Source organism: Pogona vitticeps, chromosome 6, assembly GCF_051106095.1.
Source record: "Pogona vitticeps strain Pit_001003342236 chromosome 6, PviZW2.1, whole genome shotgun sequence".
Lineage (NCBI taxonomy): Eukaryota > Metazoa > Chordata > Lepidosauria > Squamata > Agamidae > Pogona > Pogona vitticeps.
In genome coordinates this window covers 87,500,575-87,525,930 of record NC_135788.1, presented here as the reverse complement: position 1 = coordinate 87,525,930, position 25,356 = coordinate 87,500,575, and the positions used below count along the sequence as shown (strand labels likewise).

Below are 25,356 nucleotides of genomic sequence, written 5' to 3'. Positions count from 1 at the left end.
AGATCAGTTCTTTAAAAAATTAGGGTCCATTTGTTGACAGATTGGGTATATTTACAATGTGTTGAATTTGAAGGGTCATAAGGAGGGTCTGACGTGCTCTGGTCCATGGGTGGAAGATAGGAGGGCCTGGCGTGCTCTGGTTCATGGGGTCACAGAAAGTCGGAAATGACTAAACGATGACAAATCTTGTACTACAACCTGTATATACAAGAAAACAATGACATTTATTATAGTTTATATTAATTTGTGACATTTTGATTATCATTTATAAGATACATATTTCATCGAAAGTAATTGGTTTTAAATATTTAAAATTATATACACTATTTGCTAATAAAAATTGAAGCTGTTCGGGCCAGGGACCTGCTGCTTTTGTTTATTTTACTGCGTTAAGCACCTTCTGTGCTGAAGCCACTGTTATTGTTAAAGAGTGAAGTACTAAAGATGATTGTAAAGTACAATAGCATATTATTATGACTTCATATGTAATTTGTTATGTTAATATATTAAATTAAGATTCCTTCTGTATGGACTGGGTGAAAATAAAAATGGTAAATCTGACTGTGTTTTTTTTTTAATCAGGATTGGCAACTGTTCTGCCAGATATTATCATCAATTCTGAATAGCTTTCTAGGTGACAGTGTTCTGAACTTGAAACATCTGTTGCCTAATCTGAAAACATTTCCCATCTCAAAACTAACGTCGCTCTCATTTTTAATGTGCTTTTATGAGCCTTATAGAATAAAACATTTACTAGCTTTCCGTCACATACCAAAGTTGAAAGAGAGAAATGAAAGAGAGAAATGGAACACCATTATCTTCTCACCAAGGTGGTACCTATTTATCTACTTGCATTTGCATGCTTTCAAACTGCTAGGTTGCCAGATCTTATGGACATAGTATAGCCTAAATTAGGGTTACTTGAATGATCAGTTTGTCTACAGTACTTAGTTTTTTAATTTGTTGTCTTGGAACCTGTAAAGATTTTTTCTCTTTCATCTTATAAAGATTTTTTTTCTCTTTCATCTTTTCTCTTTCATTTTTCTCTTTCATCTTATTACACTCATTCTACTTTCTTTTGTAAAAGAGTCCTGGGTTTGGGGGATCTGCATGCCATCTCTTTTAAGGAAGAAAGCTTGGATGCTCATAAATGAATTCCTGATTATTTGGGCTAGTGTGCAAATGATGGGAAAAATTAGAACAACTTGGTATCATTTTTGTTATCCATTCTACATTTATTAAGGGCCGTTAAATATGCTTTACCAGGTTTCCACACAAGTAATCTTTTTGTTTTGTTTTGCCTATAGACATGGTTATGGGAATTTTCCAGCCTTATGTAATGTGCCAACACATTACTTAGGGCTGGTTTATTGAATAAGGAGCTTTTATACTGAGTGGATTCCAGGGTGTTTCAGGTACATACCCTTGCTGCTATTTTTTATAATTGAACAGCTCATGTATTTTGCTAGGAAACTGCAAACTATACCTGCAAGTGATAATGCTCCACTACTGTATTATTAGTTAGCAAGTGGAGCCATAATAGATATTTGTCCCCTCAATCACTTTGTTTTGAACTTCCTGCAATCAGGGGAATGATGTCAGTACAGACTACAGAAATTTGAGGCCAAAGGCAGTTCTGGAGGTTTTTTTTAAAATGATATGCTAGTTTTCATTTGAAGAAGCCTTCAGTATGTGCTCTGCTTTCTGCCTTTTCTTGATTGTGGAGACAAAACTTATGTGATATCCAGATAATCTCTGCCTTTGGATGGTTTCATTATGCTTAATTAGCTTTTGGTCTATACTTTGACACCTTACCTTGAACCTTTTGTATGTCCTGCTCGGGTTCTAGAAGCCCCAGCTTTGGGGAGGAGAAGCAATTGTGGCAGTCCCTTGACTATAAATGTCAACATAAAAGGAGTTTTATGTTCATGCTGTGCATTGCGGGCTGCATCCTAAAAAGGTGCTTTGGGGTTGCACAGTTTTTCAGTGCATGCAGGTTTTATGCAGAAATAGCTTGGAAGGGATGCTTCTTTATTTGACGTGCTGCAATGTCAGGCTTTCTCCTTTGATCAGGGTATCTAGGCAGAATGTGTAGTAGCAGCAGAAGGAAGAGCTGTTTCCAGATGCAACCATAAACCTTAAGAGTATTGCTCATAACATTTTTTGGTAGGCTTTTGTTGATTACTGATGCAATGCTGATAGTCAATGAAGGTTTACAATATAATCTGTTATTTAAAAATATTTATACCAAGGCAAATTCTAATAATTTCAGGATTTCTGAAACATTGTTCTTATTTTTTCTAACAAGACTGTGCTTTCACAATCCTCTCCTTAAATGTCTTAAGCCTCATTTTGAGTGCAAGGCCAAACAGAAAAAGTATTTAAAACTGTCAAAACGCTGCAGTAGTGTAAACCTGAAATGTAGAGGGTAAACATTCCCGGCCTACCCACCACTGCATATTCATTGTTTTCATGGACTTGCACAGGACCATAGATAACTCTGGGACCAAGCAAATGCATGTTCCAACTTGATGCTGAACATCGTGTTGTGATTTTTTTGCCTTTTCTTAAAGTAAAGCCATAAGCTGGAAATAATTAATTACTGTATGTGAATGAGAACAGAGCAGTGTTACTAATATATTTATTTATTTATTTATTTATTTATTTATTTATTTATTTATTTATTTATTTATTTATTTATTTTATTTATATCCTGCCTATCTAGTCAATAGACCACTCTAGGCGGCTCACAACAGGGGTACAACAATGACTAAAAACGAATTTACAAAGAAGAAAACTTTCAACCATAAAATTATAAACTAAGAAAAAGAAAAAAGGAAAATCAGGATTAGCTAAGGGGGGGGGTATCACTTTAGTAATACAGTACTAACATTATGCTAGAACAACAATTCTTAAAGTGGTGTTTCATGTATGGCCACTTCATGACAATGTATGTATTTGTGAGTGCAGACCATTCCATTTCTCTAAGTGGAGCAAATAGTTGTGTTAAAATATTTATATCCCACCATTCTGTCCCACAAAGTAGGTCATAATCAAATCTAAAACATCACAATGTATTCACTTTTATAAAGTTTTTTTTGGTTGAAAGTCCTGCAGCAATGTCAGCGGGACTTTCAACCAATCAAAATTACTGAAGCCAGCATCAGATATGGAGGGGAAAATGTAAATTATTCTCCAAGCTGTAGACTTAGTGTTAAAACAGATAGGGATCCTGTTGTTCTTCATTTGTTAGGGAATATCATGGTCTGGGTATCATAAACAAGGAGGTTGTGATTCTTATACCCACTTAATCACTGTTCCACTTCTGCTAGAATGTAAAGAAGATCTTCCATTAAAGAAAGAGTGGGTGGTAAGATCATGTGGAGAAGATGGCAAGTTTTCTGGTACCTAAACATTTAGGTCTTTAATGATAATGACTAGTATCTTGGGAAGTATTTTATAAAAGGCCATCCCTGCTAACGAAATCAAAGGCCTTTGTAAGATCTATGAAGGCCACAAAGAGTGGCTGTCGTTTTTCCCTACATTTCTCCTTGAACTGTTGTAGAGATATAGCAAATAAACATACATTTCCTTGCAATTGAATAAAGTTTGTATGTTTCTAAAGAGCATAATTTAGTGTATATACCTGTTTGTCTTCATTGTGCATTACAGAATTTAAGTTTGCTTAGGGAAGTAATTGTAACATTAAGCATTTCTGTTTCATACTCTTATACTCATGAAGTGATACAAAGCAATATTATTTGCTTGAAGATGGAAGTACATAGACATTTCCAGAAGAAATGACATATAGCGCATTCTTCCATGTCATAAAAAAATTCACTATGTCATTTGACAGTGCAAATTTTAGATTCTAACATATGCATCATTTGTATCATAAGAATGTGTTCTGAACTCAAAAGTAATGGGTTGAATCTTTTATTTGTTCTTTCTTAAAAAACCAGACTTTTAGATATCTTTTGCGTTGTAGACTGTGTGGGTGAGGAAACAAGTGTACCCAGAGGCTGAGGAAGCAAAGAAATTTCTCTTGAAAATCTTCAGCTTTAAGACTTTGCACACGTATCCATCAGGCATCTTTTATGTATAGTCTCGATTCAGTAGAGGGATGTTGTAATGAGATCCTCTAGGATGGGGTGGACAACCTGGTGATCTCCAGATGTTTGAGACTACAACTCTCATCAGCACCAACAAGCATAACTGATAATGGAGGGCTTTATGAGAAAGCTAGAACTAAGAGTAAAAGTTGTTATTTTTTGCTGTGTTTTTTATTTAAGACTTGTAAACCACTCTTCAAAATGTAATGTTTTTCAATGGTAGTGTACAAATTTTGTTGTTTAGTCGTTAAGTTGTGTCCAACTCTTCATGACCCAATGGACCAGAGCACGCTAGGGCCTCCTGTCCTTCACTGCCACCTGGAGTTTGGTCAAATTCATGTTGGTAGCTTCAATGACACTGTCCATCCATCTTGTTCTCTGTCGTCCCCTTCTCCTCTTGCCTTCACACTTTCCCAACATCAGGGTCTTTTCCAGGGAGTCTTCTCTTCTCATGAGATGGCCAAAGGATTGGAGCCTTGGCTTCAGGATCTATCCTTCCAGTGAACGCTAAGGGTTGATTTCCCTCCAGATTTATAGGTTTGTTCTCCTTGCAGTCCAGGGGTCCATTTGTACACTTGTAGCTTAGACTGCAGGTGTACAAATATGCATAAGTAATTTTAAACATTAATATTTGAAATAATGAAGCAAAATAATAATAACCATTTCAGGCGAGCTATCCCATCTTACATTATGAAATTCTTGCACAGCACTTTGGGAACCAAACATGCAGTGACAGAAGCATTAATTTAAATAAACTTTTAGGCTGAAATTTTAACAAATAGTTTAGCTCCTATTTAGAAGACCATGTGGGGGGGAATTAATTATGTTTATGTGTGTGGGAAGAGGGCTTCATGAACATGCACAGTAATTGAAAATGACTTATATTTCATGATTAGGTTGTGTATAACAGATTTTAATCTGTCTACATTGTAACATCAGACTGTCTTATAGAGTTTTCAGGATAAGAAATATTCAGAAACGGTTAATCATTGCCTTCGTCTGCACAATACTAACAAAACGTAGCTTGAGCGCCACTGCCTTTTTCTGTGAAAGATACTTTGCCAGTGTCACATCTATTCATGCTGCTACCTGTTAACTCCCATTTAGAAGTTTCTCCACCCCATCTCTACAGCTGTCCATTCTCTTCTGCTAATATGACTGTTAGTCCTGAAGAAGATCCAGTGTCTCAGCGTTGACTATTCGACCTTGGGTGACCCTGCTAGGAGTTCAGAATGGTAATGAAATCTAGCCTCCAGATGACATTGTTCTCAGTTTGCCTGACACACTGAAACCCTTTGCCATTTTAAGGTGTGCATCCAAGAGAGGGGTAGAGCTTTGTATCCTAACTGCACCAACTAGAGTTCATACAATTTGCTATAGTGTGTAGCTGAGAATTATGCTTGGGTCCATTCAGCTGGGTATAGACCATTTCTAAATAATTTGTTTCCAGACAGTTTAATGTTTTAAAATGTCACTTTGATTTGAGCCCAGAGTAAGTATGCAGTTAGAGCAGCTGATGCAGAACCAGAATTTCTTGGTCTGGAAGCATCCAGGCCACTGTATTCTGCACTAGCTGAAGCTTCTGAACTATCTTCTAAGGTAGGCCATGCAAAATGCAGTACAGTAGTATAGTCTGGTTGTAACCAGGGTATAGGTTACTGAGGCAAGATCTCCTGTGTTTATGACTTCTGCTTCCATAGGTAATCCCAGGTTAAGGGGGGGGGTCCCTCAGGTACAGCTTCTTAGAACCCATCCATGTTGAACGTTTCTGGCCAGGTCAGTTGACTTTCCCTACCCACAGTACTTTCATCTTGTTCAGCTCGAATTTCGTCTTTTTGCTCCTCCATTTCAAAACCTGCTCAGTAGTTCAACAGCATTCCCAATATTAGCATGTCAAAACAAAAGAGAGAGATGCATGTCATCCATGTACTGACTTCTGGATGACTTGCCCAGCAGCTATGTTTATGTGATACTTATTTTAAACAAAATTGGTAATCCCTTGGCTTCTGGAATGTCAGCCCAGAGCAACTGCACTTTCTCTCCATTATTGTTTACCAGCCTTGTAAAGAAGCCTGCAAATTCTTTTTACTAGGCTAGCAGAGGAGTACAGAGCTCTCTTTCTCCTAAAGCAGTCATAATTTTTATGATGGGTGCTTATAAAGGGACTTTCCTCATCCAACATTCTGCACACACTTTTACCATAGCACTCATTTGGTACAGTTCTATGCAACCAGGTTAGTACTTAAAAATAAGGCTGTGTATATGTACTTATACAGTGGTGCCCCACATAGCGACGTTAATCCGTTCCAGGATTAACGTCACTATACGGAAACATCGTAAAGCGAAATAAAAAAGCCCATTGAAACGCATTAAAACCCGGTTAATGCGTTCCAATGGACTGAAAACTCACCGTTCAGCGAAGATCCTCCATAGGGGCGGACATTTTCTGTGCCTCTTAAGCGAGGCAAAACAGCGGGCGGCCATTTTGAAACCGCCGACCAGCTGTTAAGCATTGCTTTGCCATGATCGGTTCCCCAAGCAGGGAACCGATTATGGCAAAGCACTGCCAGCTAGCTAGCCCGGCTTCCCCCCTCCTTTCGCCCAGCTCGGGTGGATGGGGGGGGAATCCCTCCTCCCCCCCATCCACCCGAAGCCGGCATTTTCGCGCGGCTGGGGTGGATGAAGGGGGATTTGCTCCTCCCCCCCTATACACCCGAAGCCGGCATTTTCGCGCGGCTGGGATGGATGAAGGGGGAATCCCTCCTCCCCCCCATCCACCCGAAGCCGGCATTTTCGCGCGGCTGGGGTGGATGAAGGGGGAATCCCTCCCCCCCATCCACCCGAAGCTGGCATTTTCGCGCGGCTGGGATGGATGAAGGGAGAATCCCTCCTCCCCCCCATCCACCCGAAGCTGGCATTTTAGCCGGGCTCGGGGGGATGGGGGGAATTTTTCCCCAGCTGAGTGGCGGTGGCTTCTGAAGGACCGTGGGGGAGCCCTCCCCCGCGGTCCTTCGGAAGCCACTGCCAGCATTTCCCCCCAGCTGGACGGTGCTGGCTTCAGAGCGGCCGCGGGAGAGGTCTCCCCTGTGATCGCTCCGAAGTGCCACTGGTCAGCTGGGGGGAAATGGTGCCTATGGGGAAACATTGCAAAGCGATATTTCCCCATAGGAAACATCGTAATGCGATCGCTTTTGCGATGGCAAAATCCGCATCATTATGTGCATTCGTCGTTAAACGGGGCGCTCGTTATACGAGGCACCACTGTATCTGTAGAGGAACTAAGTGCAAAGAATATTTGGTCAGAATTTTGGAGAAGTTCACTACCTTTTGTAATTTTAACAGAAGTTGCTCTCCTCTGTGGTAGAAATTTATATAAAATAGATAGGTGAAATATTCTGGCTACTTTTAAGCCTGTTGGACAGGATAGTTGATTTTAAAAAATAGTGATTTAACTAATGAAAAATGTTGCTTTAAATTGTTGTTTTAAGTCTCATTTCCTATTTTGAAACATACACTTTTTTGAACTAGAATACATGCTTTTTCTGGGTGTAACAACATAAATGTATTGTGGGCAACTAAATGAGATGTTTACATTTACTGACAGTAAGAACACAATCAAAATTTTGTTTCTGCAATCCACATGCTTTTGGCACAATATAAGCTTTAATTTCGCAGTCATCCCCATGTCTCAGACTTACTGTATATACTCGAGTATAAGCCTAGTTTTTCAGCACTTTTTTTGCTGAAAAAGTACCCCCCTTGGCTTATACTCGAGTCAGTGTCAAAATTACATGTTCTCCCCTGCAGTGTGGGTGTTCTCTGGACTCCCCTGCTCATCTACGGGCACCTGCAGCCTCTGTGGGTGGTCCGATGACCGGGGTTAAGTACATTGAATTTCTGCTTCCAGGACACTCCCATCCTCCTCCTCCTGCATATTCTATGTACCCACCTTCCTTCTCCATCTTGTTACGCAGCAGTAGATAAGTGCAGCATCCAGTATGAGTCCTCCCTCCGCAGGTAATGAAGTGTGTCTCACAGTTCAGAAGGGCAGTCTCTTCAAAAACTTTTAACCTGCCGATGCCTCAATTAATGTAATTTTATTGGTATCTTTTATTTTTGTAATTTACCAGTAGCTGCTGCATTTTCCACCCTCGGCTTATACTCGAGTCAAAAAGTTTTCCCAGTTTTTTGTGGTAAAATTGGGTGCCTCGGCTTATATTTGGGTCGGCTTATGCTCAAGTATATACAGTATATCTACTTTAAGGCATAAAGACGATTCTGAAATTAAAGAATTTGAGTTTGGCTTTCTATAAACATGTAAGGACATTGAATAATATTATTTTATTTGTTTATTTAAAATATTTTTACCCCACCGTTCCCTTTGAAAAGGACCCAAGGTGGCTTACAACATTGAGACTGTATTTAAAGTTGAGAACAATGAGTACACAGTGGTGGTTAACAACATTAAAAGGCAATATTTGAAGCCAAGAACAATGAGTACAAAGGGGCATCTTACATAATTAAAAGGCAATATTAAAGCTAAGTATACAAATATAAATATTATATAAATGCCACTCTGAAAGATGAAAAACACAAAAATGGAAAACACAAATAGTACTAAAAATCCAGTCAAAGCAGTAATGCATAACAATCCATCTTTTTTTAAAAAAATCACACAATAGGTTGCTAGTTACTAAGGGAAGGCTTGTCTGGAATGAAAGGTCTTTCCTTGCGGAAGGACAGCAAAGATGGGGCCAACCTGGCCTCCTGTGGGAGGGAGTTCCAGAATCTGGGAGCAGCAACAGAGAAGGCCCTCTTCTGTGTCCCCATCAAACAGGTGTCAAGGTGGTGGTACCAAAAGAAAGGCCTCTCCAGATGGTGTTAACTCCCGAGCCAGCTCATAATGGGAGATACAGTCTTTGAGATAGTTTGGTCCCAGGCTATTCAGGGCTTTGAATTGTGCCCGGAAACTGATCGGCGGCCAGTGGAGCTGCTATAATGGGGTGGGGGTATGAGATCCCTGTAACCAGCCCCAGTCATTGGACTGAATGTTTCCTGACTCCATCAGCAACCCCAGATAGAGTGTGTTACAGTAATCCAGCCAGGAAATAATTAGGGCATGTGTCACAGTAGCTAGATCAAATTTCTCAAGAAACAGATGTAGATGGCGCAATAGTTTTAATTGTGCAAATCCAGTCCTGGCAACAAAGTCCACAGTGCCAAATTTTTAGATTATGGTTTAGATTCCCAGAACTTTTGCAGAAGTAAGAATGATAATTTCTGGGCAAAAGATTGTTTCCCTGTCAGCTGTAAAGTAAATATCCAGATGGTTTGTCTAACAGTCATAAGCATTCATACTTAGCTGTAGTAATGAATACAATACCTGATGTATTTCATTGCTTTGCTGTCCTGCATCTTAATTTCTTCAGAATGTCTTCGTGGTTCTGGTTGTCTCCAGAAAACTGAAATGTTAAAAAGGGTATAGTTGGCCAGTGCTGTGTTTTTTAGATGGCCTGCCATCTAGAATTGGGGAGAGTTTTAAAGAAATTTAAGGGGAAATGGTGTGGATGCTATAGTAGTAGGTACCACCTCAGTGGGAATGTAATGGCATTCCGTGTCTAGTCGCACTGGCCACATGACTACGGAAACTGTCTTCAGACAAATGCTGGCTCTATGGCTTGGAAACGGGGATGAGCATTTAGTCCAGTCGTGTCCCCTAGAGTCGGACACGATTGGACTAAATGTCAAGGGGAACCTTTACCTTCCTGGTTTATAGGGTTAAGAAGAAAATTCTGTATCTCAAATACAGATTTTTGTCACATAAACTTTTGAAATGTTTCATCCCTAGTGAGGGGCATTGATATGGGGACTGCTTTGGAGTGTTTTCATTTTCTGTATTGACTGGCAGAGTTTGGGCCTGGTGGGCAGATTGTCTCTCATACACACCCTAACGCTGTAGCCATAATCTTGTTCTCTAATATTGTACGTATCTGCTCTATTATTGCTATTGTCCAAAAATGTGAAATTATACTGTCACGTAAGTAGGCCTAAAATTTATGGTACTGTATACACTAAAACCAAAAATCAAACTTATAAAAATCAATCTTGTGAAAGCTTACCTTATCTTTGTTTTTGGTCTTTTCATATCTTTAGGCAGTCTTGTCATTTCCTGTGGATTATGAGCTGGGATATCTGATTCCTCCTTCATGGAGCTTACAGCACAGGGAATAGAAGGACACCCTGTTTTTAGCTGTTAATGGCAATAATTATGTTCTGTTGGTATAGATACAAATAGTCTCTGTCTTGGAGCAATAAAAGAAACCTTTTGTTTTGTCTGGAAAGATTAAATTCTGCTACATACATTGATAGTGTTTTGCTCAGAGATTTGCTACAGATATGTTAAGACTGATGGTATTCTTAAGATATAAACAAACTCCTCCCAAATGATTTTCCTGCCTCAGATTATGGGCAAGTGTTTGCTTTATGAAAGCAACTGTATCTTGTTTCAGGCCTGAATAAGGATGTGGTTTTTATGTCCCTGCTGTTCACAGATATTTTGGGCCAGTTCATACTTTATGTGGCACTTTATGTACATCACTTTTTCAGTGGTATTTGCTATGGAAAAAAGGTGACAGCAAGATTGTTGTTGTTGTTTAGTCGTTAAGTTGTATCTGACTCTGCGTGACCCCATGGACCAAAGCACGCCAGGCCCTCCCATTTTCCACTGCCTCCCGGACCTTGGTCAAATTCATGTTGGTACCTTCAATGACACTGTCCAACCATCTTGTCCTCTGTCGTCCCCTTCTCCTCTTGCCTTCACAGTTTCCAATTTCAGGGTCTTTTCCAGGGAGTCTTCTCTTCTCATGAGATGGCCAAAGGATTGGAGCCTCGGCTTCAGGATCTGTCCTTCCAGTAAGCACTCAGGGTTGATTTCTTTCAGAATTGATAGGTTTGTTCTCCTTGCAGTCCAGGGGACTCTCAAGAGCCTCCTCCAGCACCACAATTCAAAATCATCAGTTCTTTGGCGGTCAGCCTTCTTTATGCTCCAGCTTTCACTTCCATATATCGCTACTGGAAAAACCATAGCTTTGACTATGCAGACCTTTGTTGGCAAGGTGATGTCTCTGGTTTTTAAGATGCTGTCTATGTTTGTCATCGCTTTCCTCCCTAGAAGCAGGTGTCTTTTAATTTCGTGGCTGCTGTCACCATCTGCAATGATCATGGAGCCCAAGAAGGTAAAATCTGTCACTTCCTCCATATCTTCCCCTTCTATTTGCCAGGAGGTGATGGGACCAGTGACCATGATTTTAGTTTCTTTTATGTTGAGCTTCAGACCATTTTTTGTGCTCTCCCTTTCACCCTCATTAAGAGGTTCTTTAATTCCTCCTCACTTTCTGCCATCAGAGTGTTATCATCTGCCTATCGGAGGTTGTTGATATTTCTTCCGGCAATCTTAATTCTGGTTTGGGATTCCTCCAGTCCAGTCTTTCGCATGATGTATTCTGCATATAAGTTAAATAAGCAGGGAGACAATATACAGCCTTGTTGTACTCTTTTCCCAATTTTGAACCAATCTGTTGTTCCATATCCAGGTCTAACTGTTGTTTCCTGTCCCACATATAGATTTCTCAGGAGATAGATAAGGTGGTCAGGCACTCCCATGGCTTTAAGAACTTGCGATAGTTTGTTGTGGTCCACACCGTTAAAGGCTTTTGCGTAGTCAATGAAGTGGAAGTAGATGTTTTTCTGGAACTCTCTGGCTTTCTCCATAATCCAGCTCATGTTAGCAATTTGGTCTCTAGTTCCTCTGCCTCTTTGAAATCCAGCTTGTACTTCTGAGAGTTCTCGGTCCACATACTGCTGAAGCCTACCTTGGAGGATTTTGAGCATAAACTTGCTTGCTTGTGAAAGGAGTGCAATTATATGGTAGTTGGAGCATTCTTTGGCACTGCCTTTCTTTGGGATTGGGATGTAGACTGATCTTTTCCAATCCTCTGGCCACTGCTGAGTTTTCCAAACTTGCTGGCATATTGAGTGTAGCACCTTAACAGCGTCTTCGTTTAAGATTTAAAATAGTTCAGCTGGAATGCCATCACCTCCACTGGCTTTGTTGTTAGCCATGCGTTCTAAGGCCCACTTGACTTCACTCTCCAGGATGTCTGACTCAAGGTCAGCAACCACACTATATGGTCCAGCTCTCACTTCCATACATCGCTACTGAGAAAACCATAGCTTTGACTATGCGGACCTTTGGTGGCAAGGTGATGTCTCTGCTTTTTAAGATGCTGTCTAGGTTTCTCGTTGCTCTCCTCCCAAGAAGCAGGCGTCTTTTAATTTTGTGGCTGCTGTCACCAGCTGCGGTGATCATGGTGCCCAGGAAAGTAAAATCTGTCACTACCTCCTTATCCTCCCCTTCTATTGGCAAGGAAGAGATGGGACCACACTATCTGGGTTGTCTGGGACATCCAAATCTTTTTGGTATAATTCCTCTGTGTATTCTTGCCACCTGTTCTTGATGTATTCTGCTTCTGTGAGGTCTCTATCATTTTTATCCTTTATCATGTCCATTGTTGCACAAAATGTTCCTTTGATATCTCCAATTTTTTTTAACAGATCTATGGTTTTTCTATTATCTTCCTCTATTTCTTTGCACTGTTCATTTAAGAAGGCCCTCTTGTCTCTCCTTGCTATTCTTTGGAAGTCTGCATTCATTTTTCTGTACCTTCCCCTATCTCCTTTGCATTTTGTTTCCTTTCTCTTCTCTGCTATTTGTAAGATCTCGTAAGGCCTCGTTGGACAGCCACTTTGTTTTCTTGCATTTCCTTTTCTTTGGTATGGTATTTGTTGCTGCCTCCTTTACAATGTTTTGAGCCTCCATCCATAGTTCTTCAGGCATTCTGTCCACCAGATCTAGTTCATTAAATCTGTTCTTCACTTCCACTGTGTACTCATAAGGGATTTGGTTTAGATGATACCTGACTAGCCCAGTGGTTTTTCCTACTTTCTTCAGTTTAAGCTTGAGTTTTGCTATAAGAAGCTGATGATCAGAGCCACAATCAGGTCCAGGTCTTCTTTGTACTGATTGTATAAAGCTTCTCCATCTTTGGCTGCAGAGAATATAATCAATCTGATTTCGGTATTGCCCATCTGGTGATATCCATGTGTAGAGTCGCCTCTTGTGTTGTTGGAAAAGAGTGTTTGTGATGACCAGCTTGTTATCTTGACAAACTCTATTAGCCTTTGCCCTGCTTCGTTTTGAATTCCAAGGCCAAACGTCTTTGTTGTTCCTTTTATCTCTTGACTCCCTACTTTAGCATTCCAATCCCCTATAATGAGAAGAAGATCTTTCTTTGGTGTCAGTTCTAGAAAGGTGTTGTAAGTCTTCATAGAATTGGTCAATTTCAGCCTCTTCAATATTGATGGTTGGTGCATAAATGTGGATTACTGTGATGTATTGAAATCATTTTATCATTTTTGAGGCTATATCCTAGTACAGTTTTCCCCACTCTTTTGTTGACTATGAGGGCTACTCCATTCTTCTACAGGATTCTTGCCCACAATAGTAGATATGATACTATTTATATCTACTGTACTTTCCCAAAGAAAAGTAGACAATATATGATCGTCTGAATTGAATTCACCCATTCCCATCCATTTTAATTCACTGACGCCCAGGATGTCAATGCCTTCATTCTTGCCATCTCCTATATGACCACATCCAGCTTACCAAGGTTCATAGATCTTACATTCCAGGTTCCTATGTAGTATTTTTATTTGCGGCATTGCACTTTCCTTTCACTTCCAGGCATGTCCACCGCTGAGCGTCCTTTCGTCTTTGGCCCAACCACTTCATTAGCTCTGGAGATACTTGTCCTTGTTCTCCGCTCTTCCTCAGTAGCATGTTGGATGCCTTCCGACTTGAGGCGTCATCTTCCAGCGTCATATCTTTTAGCCTTTTGTTTCTGTCCGTGGAGTTTTCTTGGCAAAGATACTGGAGTGGCTTGCCAGTTCCTGCTCCAGGTGGATCGCATTTAGTCAGAACTCTCCACTATGACATGTCCGTCTTGGGTGTCCCTGCATGGCATAGCCCATTGCTTCTCTGAATTACTCAAGCCCCTTCGCCATGACAAGGCAGCAATCTGTGAAGGGGGGCAGCAAGATAGGTGTCCTAAATCATTCTTAGTGGAAGCCATATGGCCCCTAGAGGGACATAACATGTTTGAAGGGGAGCACAGACTTGGAAACAGTTCTTCACACCTTATAAGGTTTGTTATGTGACTTGTACAATTCTGATTCGGCCTATATTTCTTTCATATTGTGTTTATGGCTGGGGCTGAAAAAAAACTGAGAATGGCTGCCCTTGATATTCAGAGGTAGAAGGCATGTGTGTGCTCAATTGCCAAAAATAGTATTGCATTCTGCAGCAGTCTCAGAGTTGTTCACATCTTTCAGGATCCCATATGGAGGCCATTTCTTCACATTGAGGGTATACTTAGTGTAGCTGCAGCAACCTTATGCCGCTACCTGTCCTTTTCTCCTGTATCTAGACCTGCATGAAACAACTGCAATGTTCATAGAGAGTAGACAAGAGAATCTTGTGCCTTTTTCAACAACTCAATTATAATGCTAAATTCCGCCCTTGACAAAATCTGTTCCTTTGGAAAAGTTTCTGAATCATTTTATAATTTTAATAGTTGATGTGGTAAATTATTAGGTTCTCTGAAATTAAGTATCTGAGTGTAGAGCCAGAGGTTGATTTCATATTGTGCTTCCTGGGGAAAAAGCCAGCCTATGTAGTCATGGGTTAAGCTACAAAGTCCCAGAGTGCCACAGAAGAAGGGAATGGTAAACCACTTCTGAGTGTACTCTATCTAGAAAACCCTGGAAAGGCTTGCTATAAGTCAGAATAGACTTAACAGTATGTTGATGTTGTTCAAGAATACCAGGCACAGTCAAAATTATAAAAACATTGACTGGTGTTATATAAGAGATTCAAGATTTAACAGAAAACGTACATATCTGTTAAATATCAGCACAGTATATATGCTGTTCCTAATATTGTCCTTTTTTGTACCTCCGATGGTGTGATTTCTGAGATATGCAGCTGCTTATAGTACTGTGTGAAGGTCTTGATATTGTTCCCAAGGCCCCAATGACTACAGGGATCACTGAAGTGTGTTTCACCCACAAGCGAGATGTTTCGATTGCCCGGTCTTTGTACTTCGTTAGTTTTTCCAATTCTTTATTTTCAACTCTGGCATCTCCTAGAACTGGAATGTCAATAATCCAGAGATTTCTTCATTCTATTAGTACTGTGTCTGGTGTGTTATGTTCAAGGTGTCTACCAGTTTGGATCCGGAAATCCAACAAGATTTTGACTTTGTCATTTTCTGACACCTTCTCTACCTGATGTTCTCATGGGTTTTTGGAGATTGGCGAGTTATATTTTTTGCATAATGACCGATGCACTAATTTTACCACTCTTATCATGTCTAATGTTGTAATCTGTTTGTGCAGACTTTGGACATTCACAGAAGAGGTGTGACAGAGTTTCATCTTTTTCTTGACAGTTGACATTTGCTGTTAGTACTAATTCCTTGGATCTTAGCTTTCATCATGTTGGTTTGGAGTGCTTGTTCTTGTGCAGCAAGCCTTTGGTTTTTCTTAAGGGTCCCCAGTTTTAGCCATGCCCATGTTGAATTATGATCATGCTTTTTATCCACATTTCTCAGGTGTTGTATTGGTTTATTTTTCCAACTGTTTAATTTATTTTTAAATTGTTGTTTCTTATATTGGACCTTTTTTCTGTTGTTTTCAAAATATTCTCCATTTTCACTGCTTTCAGTAATTTTTCTCTGTTTGTACTGATATAATCATTTAGACTTCTTTTTTCCTCCTCTAATACTTGCTGTATTTGCAGTAATCTATGGCCTCTGATTTTGCGTGACTTTAAATAATAATAATAATAATAATAATAATAATAATAATAATAATAATAATAATAATAATAATAATAATAATAATAATAATAATAATAATAATAATAATTATTATTATTATTATTATTATTATTATTATTATTATTATTATTATTATTATTATTATTATTATTATTATTATTATTATTATTATTATTATTATTATTATTATTATATTTCTTAGAAAGTTAACACCTCCCCCCCATGCCATATTGCAAACTGCCTTGGTAAAACCTGCCTTCAGTTCCAATCCTTACTTGGCATATATCTGCTGCCCAAGAAAGACACATCCAGAGCTCTTTAGGATTCTCACACCTAGTTTTATGGATTCTTGGCCTTAGGCCAGTACTTTTGGCAGTAAGCAGCATGCCTTTGATGCTTAAAAAATTTGGACAAGGGAGCTTGACCTCTCCTACAGTTTCTTCTCTTTTTACCTACAAAGGCATGCTTAATCAGTTTTTAGCTTCTGTAGCCTGAGAATGTAAATAGTAACCTTGGGGAAGTAAGAGCTGCATTACCTTTTCTGGCTTATAAAAGCAGCCAAGAAGAGAGTGGCTGAGTGTAGAAGGGAAGTGGAGAATGCCTCCTTACAGTGAACAAAGTTCTGGTGTGCCTGAAAGGGACTGTAGTAAGATGGCTGAATTTCATTGTCAGGCTCCAATACTTTGGCCATCTCATGAGAAGAGAAGACTTCCTGGAAAAGACACTGATGTTAGGAAAGTGTGAAGGCAGGAGGAGAAGGGGATGATAGAGGATGAGATGGTTGGACAGTGTCATCGAATTTGACCCAACTCCGGGAGGCGTGCTCTGGTCCATGGGGTCACGAAGAGTCGGTCACGACTAAACAACTAAACAACAACAAATTATTACTAGCCAGTCTCTAGCGTTAATTCCTGGACAATGTGTGGTGACTTCCTAGCACCAAGTGTTCCTGGAGTGAGGGAAATTACAGTGGTGCCTCACTTAACGACGATAATCCGTACCAGGAAAATTGCTGTTAAGCCAAAACATTGTAAAGTGAAGTAAGAAAACCCATTGAAATGCATTGAAACCCCTTCAATGCGTTCCAGTGGGGTAAAAACTCATCGTCCAGCGAAGATCCTCCATACGGCGGCCATTTTTGCTGCCTGTATAGCGAGGAATCCGTCCCTAAACACAGCGGGGAGCCATTTTAATTACCCGGTGGCCATTTTGAAACCACCGATCAGCTGTTCGAAAAACATAGTTTTGTGAAGAATCGGTTCCCGAAGCAGGGAACCGATCATCGCAAAGCAAAATTCCCCCATTTAGATCATTGTTTTGCGATTGCAATTGCGATCGCAAAAAGATCGTTGTAAAGCGGATTCGTCGTAATGCGGGGCAATCGTAAAGTGAGGCACCACTATACCTAGATCCATTTCAGTCTGGTTCTAGACCTATTTAAGGGACAGAGATGGTTTACTGTGTTCTGGTAGGTAGCATATCCATGAACTAGATGGCAGAGTATGCCTCTGTTGGTTCTGATTGGTCAGCCTTGAACCCTATTGGCTGTGGTATTGTTCTGACCAGTCTCTCTGTGGTATTCTTCTGGACATGACTTGGAAGCACAGTTGTGCAATGAAGAAGCAAACTCATAGAATGATGCTGGTTGAGTCCCTCTCTTCTATCCCCTTGCTATGGTGCTGGAAGAGGTTTTCTAAAGTTTTGGTATTAGTGTCAGTATTAAGTGGATGACACTTAACTCTCTTTCTCTCTTCCATTTAAGTCCAAGGAAGCTGTTTTGCTTCTAAACTGGCAGTAATAGATGGGATGAGACAAATAGACTGAACAATAATCTGCTTAAGACATAGGTGCTTCTACTCAAGGAAAAGGCAGATGAGGAATGTGACAACCCCAGACCTACTGGAGTATGCCACACTTTAATTATGCTGCCACCAACCATTCCCTATAAGAAGTCACACAGACCAGGAATGGATTTTTAACAAACAAAAGAACAAGGTTTATTTAAATAACAAACAGGGTAAATAAAAAGATCAAGTAAATAAGATACTGTAACGTGGCTTAGTCTCAATCATACATACAACAGTTTGGTTCACACAGAACACTTTAAAGTAAAGCACAGACCCTGAACCTATCAGTTCTGGCTACCTATAAAGAAACCTGAACCTATCAGGTATGTACTAACTGACACACAGTTGTACCCAGTCTGACACACAGACTCCAACTCCTCACTCTCCACACAAGCTCCAAATATATATACAGTACAGCTCCTCCCCCTGATGTCCCGCCTTCCACTCCCCATAGGATGGAACTTTCCCTCCAAACCCATGACAGACAGGTACCATCAGTGCTGTATGTTACACCTCCCCTCTTTATAAGTTGTTTTGCAGGGGAAAAGCTAAAGTGCTTTTCTCCAAAAAAACAGCCAGGATCAAAACACACAAAAACAGATATACAATAACACAATCCCATACTTACACTCTAGGTTAAACATATCAATTAGGCATTTAAACATTCATATTTACAATACATTAAGTTACCTTTATTAATACAAACCAAGCATGTTTAATAAACAGGTACATTTAACTTTTGGTCACCAAAATATATACATAGTCCATAGTTTCTTCGCCGTCTTCATTCTTCGGGTCTCCTTGACAAGGCGTCAGCAACACAGTTCATTGACCCTCTGACCACCTTCACTTCAAAGTCATAATCTTGCAGGTTTAAAGCCCACCTCATAAGTTTACTATTGTGGGTTTTCATTGTCTTTAACCACTGCAGTGGTGAGTGGTCAGTGCACAGAACAAAATGTCTTCCCCAGATGTAAGGCTTGGCCTTCTGAATCGCGTATACTATGGCCAGGCACTCCTTTTCCACGGTTGCCAAATGTCTCTCACCTTTCTGGAGTTTCCTACTCAGGTAGGACACTGGATGCTGGTCACCATTTTCATCCTCCTGGCAAAGAACTGCTCCTACCCCGCTGTTAGACGCATCGGTGTAGATGATGAACTCCCAGTCGAAGTCAGGAGCACGCAGCACTGGATAATTGATGAGCGCCTCCTTCAACCTCCGGAATGCCTCCTCACAGTCGCTGGTCCACGGGATGCGGTCATCAGTCTTCTTCCGCGTCAGATCGGTCAGCGGAGTCGCTATCTCGCTAAACCTCGGGATGAACTTTCTGTAGTAGCCCACCAACCCAAGAAATGATTTGACTTTTTTCTTGGTGTTGGGCCTGGGCCAATCACGAACGGCTTCTATTTTGGCCTCCAGGGGTTTGATCACTCCTCCCCCTACTATGTGACCCAAGTATTTTATTTCTGGGCTACCCAGCTGCAGTTTGTTCTCTTTGCAGGGCCTAGGCCAAAGCACTTCCTCCCCTGGGTTAAAGTGCCTCTCCCTGGCTTTCTGGTCATACCAGGTTTTCTGTCTAACCTTCTGAGCTTGCAGGTTCTCTGCTGCTAGCTCTAGGTTTCTCTTTAGGTCATTCATTAAAGAGTCTATATATGTCACAACATCTTGTGGGTCATCCTGGGTGATCTGCTCCCAATTTTGCTTGATTAAATCAAGTGGCCCTTTCACCCTTCTCCCAAACAAAAGTTCAAACGGACTGAACCCGGTACTGGCTTGTGGCACTGATCGATAAGCAAACAAAAGGGATTGCAGCTTCTGGTCCCAATTGTTTGGATTCTCTGCCAAGTAAGCCCTAATCATGCGCATCAGAGTCCCATTGAACTTCTCCGTTAACCCATTACTTTCAGGGTGATAGGCAGTGGTTTCCTTGTGTTTAATTCCACAGATTTGCCATAACCGTTTCATGAGTTTTGATGTAAACGATGTGCCCAAATCTGTGATTATTTCTGAGGCAAATCCCATCCTGGACATATACCCCACCAAGGCATCTGCCACTGTGTTAGTTTCAATGTTAGTCAAGGGAATGGCCTCGGGGTACCTCGTGGCATGGTCCACAATGGTGAGAATGAACCGGTTCCCCCTCTTTGTGGCCTTGGGCAAAGGTCCCACAATATCCACTCCTATACATTTGAACGGGGTGTCAATCACAGGCAAAGGGCACAACTTCGCTTTGGTCCTGTCACGGTTATTCCCCTGCCTCTGACACACATCACATTGTTTACAGAACTCCTTGATCTACTTCCCTATTTCAGGCCAGTAAAAATTCTGTGTGATTCTCTGCTGTGTTTTGTTCACCCCTAAGTGCGCAGCAAACATGTCAGAGTGCCCCCTTTGTAAGATCATGGGGCGATACTTTTCAGGTACCACTAGCTGACTTCTGATCCCATCTCCCCCTTTTGAGATATCCATCAGGGTCTCTCTATATAAAATTCCCTTTTTCTCACGAAATCTCCCTGGGGTTTCAGGCGTTAGCTGGGTGTCTGTCACCTTTTCAAAACACTTTCGGAGAGTGGCGTCTGCCTTTTGCTCTTGGCCAAATTTGCTGTCTGTGGTTAAGGTTTCCACCACAGCTTCGGAACTACCCTCATCTGCTTCCGCCTCGGGCCCTTCAGTACCCCCCTGAACTGTCCCCGTGGTGGCTTGTGAGCGTGTAATCACTAGCACCCTTTTCACATGTTCAGCCAGGTCATTTCCCACGAGCACGGCTGCTGGCAGAGTCGATGAAATTGCTAGTCGCCACACTCCCCTCCAGCCTTGAAAGCTCACAGGTACCTCAGCTACTGGCAGTGAGATCACCTGCCCCTCAATCCCTGCCACCTTCAGGCTCTCATTTGGGATTATATACTCCCTAGGGATAATGTCTGGATGGCACAGGGTCACCTGGGAACAAGTATCCCTTAGCCCCCTATACTGATGGTCAAGTATTCCTACGTCCACCCCTGCGGTCTCAAATAATTGCGAATCTGTCCTCACTAGTAAGCAGCGCTTGACCTCCACAAGAGGACCATTTTCCCCAGCCTGATCAGCAGATGTAACTGTTCCAGATTGAGTAGCCATGGCAACAGGCTCCCTCAGTGGCAAAGGGCTTTGCTCTGTCTGGACACAGAACACAGCTTTTGGCTTGGTTCCACTCAAATCATGAGGCAAATTTCCCTTTAGCTGCTTGAATTTCTCACACTCTGAGATTAGATGGCCCTTTCCTTGACAGAAATAACATTTTCTGCTGTATTTTGAGTCTTTCTCATCTGGTTTTGGTTTTCCCTCCAAAATCTGAGGTCTTTGTGGTTTCATGTCTGAGGGCTTCCCTTCAACATGGGCCCCTCCCCCTTGCTGGTTTTTCCCTGGTCCCTGAGAGTACTTGCTGTAGGTTTCTTTGGGTTTACCTACAGATTTCCCCTCAGCACCTAAGGGCTTTCTTATTTGGTAAATAAAATCTGCGATCTCTGCCGCTTCCGTCACAGATTTCGGTTTCCTCTCCCTCACCTGGAACTTCAGTTCCCCATGCAGGACTGAATAAAACTGTTCCAGCGCTATCAGGTCTTTGAGCTGCTGAAAGGTCTCTGTCCCCTCCTGAGACAGCCATTTCTCTAGCAGCCTCACCAGTTGGGCCCCCACTTGGGTAAAAGTCTGCTCTGGTTTCTTTGTGAGTGACCTGAATCTTTGCCTCAGCTGTTCAGCATTTATCCCATGTCTGGCAAACACCAGTTTTTTAAACTCAGCGAAGTCTTTCAACAGCTCCACTGGCATCTCTGCATAGACTTCTGCCAGGCTGCCACTGATCAAAGATCGCATAATAGTCATCTTCTCAGTTTCCCTTACTGAGAAGTCCACAAACGCTCTTTCCACGAGGGAAAAGAACACCTCAGGGCAATCTCCCTTGTTGTACACAGGGAATTTCTTCAGGTCAGTTTTAGACAATTGGCCCACCTCAGAATCCCTATTGTTATTATTGTTCTGGTTCATCATTTCCAATTTTCTTAACTCAAACGCCATCCTTTCTTTTTCCAGAGCAATTTTCTCTCTCTCTAATCTTTCTTCTTTTTCCATTCTCTCTCTCTCTAATTCGAATTGTCTCTGTTTCTCCCTTTCCTCCCTTCTTTCTCTCTCTAATCTTTCCTCCATTTCCCTCACCCTCAGTTCATGCTGTTGGGCTAGGAGCATTTTTCTGAGTTCTGGGTTCTGTTCTCCCGTGCTCTCATCCTGCACTGAGCCAAATTCCTCCTCAGAACCTTGGTCTACCTGTGGGTCTCTTACTTCCCCCATTTCTGCCATTTGGCTTCGAGTCAAGGGCATAATCCCCCCCCAGAACAGGCTGCCTTCAAAAGTCAAGCCTCAAAATAAAGCGATGACTTTTTTCTTTTTGCCTCAGGAACAGCCTTCTATAGATTGCTGCTGTTCCTTCAGCACTAACTTGTAACTGTTGCCAGGCAGAATCCACCCCCTCTGCTAGGCCTCTCAGCAGACAGGCTAGATCACTGTTACTTCACACAGCTTTGCCTCAGCCCTTTCCCGCCAAAACGGCTTGCCTCAGAGCTCCCTAATCTAGTCCCCAATCTGAGGTGGCACGTTCTTCCACTAGCGTACCTCCCCGTGAGGTAAGCCTAGAAGATTACCTACGCGCTCTCAGATTGTCCCTGACTAGACCCCCCTTACTCTGGGCACACTTGCCAAGGCTTTGCTGGACCCCTGGACAACTGGACCAGTCGTATCCCACACGCTGGACACCAATCAATGTGACAACCCCAGACCTACTGGAGTATGCCACACTTTAATTATGCTGCCACCAACCATTCCCTATAAGAAGTCACACAGACCAGGAATGGATTTTTAACAAACAAAAGAACAAGGTTTATTTAAATAACAAACAGGGTAAATAAAAAGATCAAGTAAATAAGATACTGTAATGTGGCTTAGTCTCAATCATACATACAACAGTTTGGTTCACACAGAACACTTTAAAGTAAAGCACAGACCCTGAACCTATCAGTTCTGGCTACCTATAAAGAAACCTGAACCTATCAGGTATGTACTAACTGACACACAGTTGTACCCAGTCTGACACACAGACTCCAACTCCTCACTCTCCACACAAGCTCCAAATATATATACAGTACAGCTCCTCCCCCTGATGTCCCGCCTTCCACTCCCCATAGGATGGAACTTTCCCTCCAAACCCATGACAGACAGGTACCATCAGTGCTGTATGTTACAAGGAAATAAGGAATTCGGCTTGTGTTGTGTTACCCTTTCCCTGAAAAATAGAGTTGTGGGCATGCTTATGGAGTCAATCCTAAGCCTGGATGCTCATGTCTTAATGGTGGCAGGGAACATGTCTGCACAATTGAAACTAATACACCAGCCATGCCTGTTCTTTTTATGTCTGATCTGGCCATGGTGGCACATGTCTGCATTACATCCTGTTTAGATTGTGTAATGCACTCTGTGAGGCTGCTTTTGGACAGTGTTAGGAAACTTCAGCAGCTCCAGCTGCTAACAGGAGCAGGGAGAATGGAAATTCCTGGCCATGGCAGCTTCATTAGCCACCAATCCATTTATGGGTAGAATTCACAGTGCATGTTTTAACTTACAAAGCTCTAGATGACTTGGCTTCGGGCTGTCTCGTCACATCTCCACATAAGAAGCTCACAGGTATTAAGATCTTTGGGTGCAGGCCTTTGTCTTGGCCCCACCATCTTCCCAAGTGTACATGGCGAGCATATGAGAGAGGTGGTTGCTCCATAGCTGTCAAAGTCTCTTCCGCAGGAGGCCAGGCTGTCCTCCCTGCTGTCCCTTCACTGACAAAGACCTCTCACTTTTGGTAGGCTTTTCTTAAGTACTGTAAGTGGCTGCCAAGGGAAAGGTTTTTAAATGGGAAACTTTACACCTACACCTTTAAATAGTGTCATTTAAATTGTTTTAAACTCTTTTACATTCAGTTGTTTTAATATATATTAGGCAGTAATACTTTTAAATACTGTAATTTATTCTGCTTTTAAATGTCTTAACTTTCGTATTTTAAATATTTTGTAAACCACTGTGAAGGAGAGCGAGCCAGTGTGCCGTCCTCCACAGAGCAAAGAACACAGGAAAGCCATGGATGTGTGGAGGGCATATTGGTGGAAACAGGAGAAAGAGGAATGGAAAGGGTCACTTGAAGTGTGTTTGGCAGACGAGAAGGGGGAGGAACTGGATTTAATTGTGTGGGAAGAGGATATAAAAGAGGGGAAAAGTGCACGGAGTTTTAGAATTGTAACGGGTGAACAACCTGACAAGAGGGACCAGGCAGTGCAAACGGAGTGGAGTACAGGATAAGAAGGAGTTTCCAAATTTATGAAAGATTTCCCAGATCTCCAGATTGGGGGAGGTTTATTGCCTAATCCCAAGGACTTGCGCGCGAAAGGAGAAGATTTGGAGCCACTAGAATAGACGGTGGTAGTGTACCCTCGCAATCAGCGTGGGGGGAGGAGGGTGATCCGTCCCAGTCCCTCTTTACTCCAGCCACAACCTGAGGGGGACTGGGCGAGACATGCGTGTTGTGGGACAGTCTGTGCCGTGAGGAGCACCCCACTGAGGCCCATGACCGATCGGGAGCGGTTTGGACCGGCCCTTCAGTGAGGAGTGATATCAAGACGCCGGATGTTAAGGTTCGAAGTTACCGCCTTTTGCCTGAGTTAAGTTTGATGGACCCTTTTGAACCTGTTGAATTGAGTTTGTTTAGTAATAAATCAAGTTGTGTTAGAACTATGGAACGGCCTCCGACTCTTCTTCCCGCACCAACACAGGGGTCACCCTCGGTAGACAACAAACCTAATCACAAGCACTCTGGGAGAAAGGCAGGGTATAAATAGAATGAATCAATAAAATGAATGAATCATGTATCCTGTTCATATGACTGAAACAGGCAAATCTAAAATGAGATGGCTGGTGGATACACAGAGAGGCTATCCATGACCCAACAGCATTGTTACTGGACTGGCTCTTGACTATTCTTCCTAATATACAGGTGAAGGAAGATGCTTGGTGAAAGATCTACAGGTACTAATGTAAAAAAAAATCAGAAAAAGGCCATGTCATTCCCAACAATACAAATGCAGGAACAGGCGATACCTTTATTGCAACCTTTTTGGGACCGCGGACTGGCTGAGCCTCTGAGGAAGGCAGGGCATCCCCCATGTTCATGCGGGCACACACAGATGCTCTCTCTCTCTCTCTCTCTCTCTCTCTCTCTCTCTCTCTCTCTCTCTCTCTCTCTCTCTCGGGCACATGCGCAAAGCGGTGGGGGACTGCGCGCCCACCAGTGCGAGTGCTCCCCCACCCCTTCACACATGTGCAGGAGTGCCTGCATATGCGCACGCCCACCCCTTCGCATGGGCGCT

The 25,356-nt window shown here is 41.9% G+C and overlaps 1 protein-coding gene and 1 long non-coding RNA gene across 8 annotated transcripts in view; one reads left to right on the top strand and one right to left on the bottom strand.

The window, feature by feature from the left end:
- The window catches only part of GPATCH8 (G-patch domain containing 8), a 103,839-nt gene that overhangs the window by 4,583 nt on the left and 73,900 nt on the right, over window positions 1–25,356 (top strand). The gene's annotated exons all lie outside the window — the stretch shown is intronic.
- LOC144583615 (uncharacterized) lies at window positions 4,610–10,257 on the bottom strand. Its single transcript, XR_013537517.1, has 3 exons — window positions 10,232–10,257; window positions 9,496–9,574; window positions 4,610–4,699 (listed from the first exon to the last, which is right to left on the bottom strand). It is a non-coding gene; the product is annotated as an uncharacterized LOC144583615 (long non-coding RNA).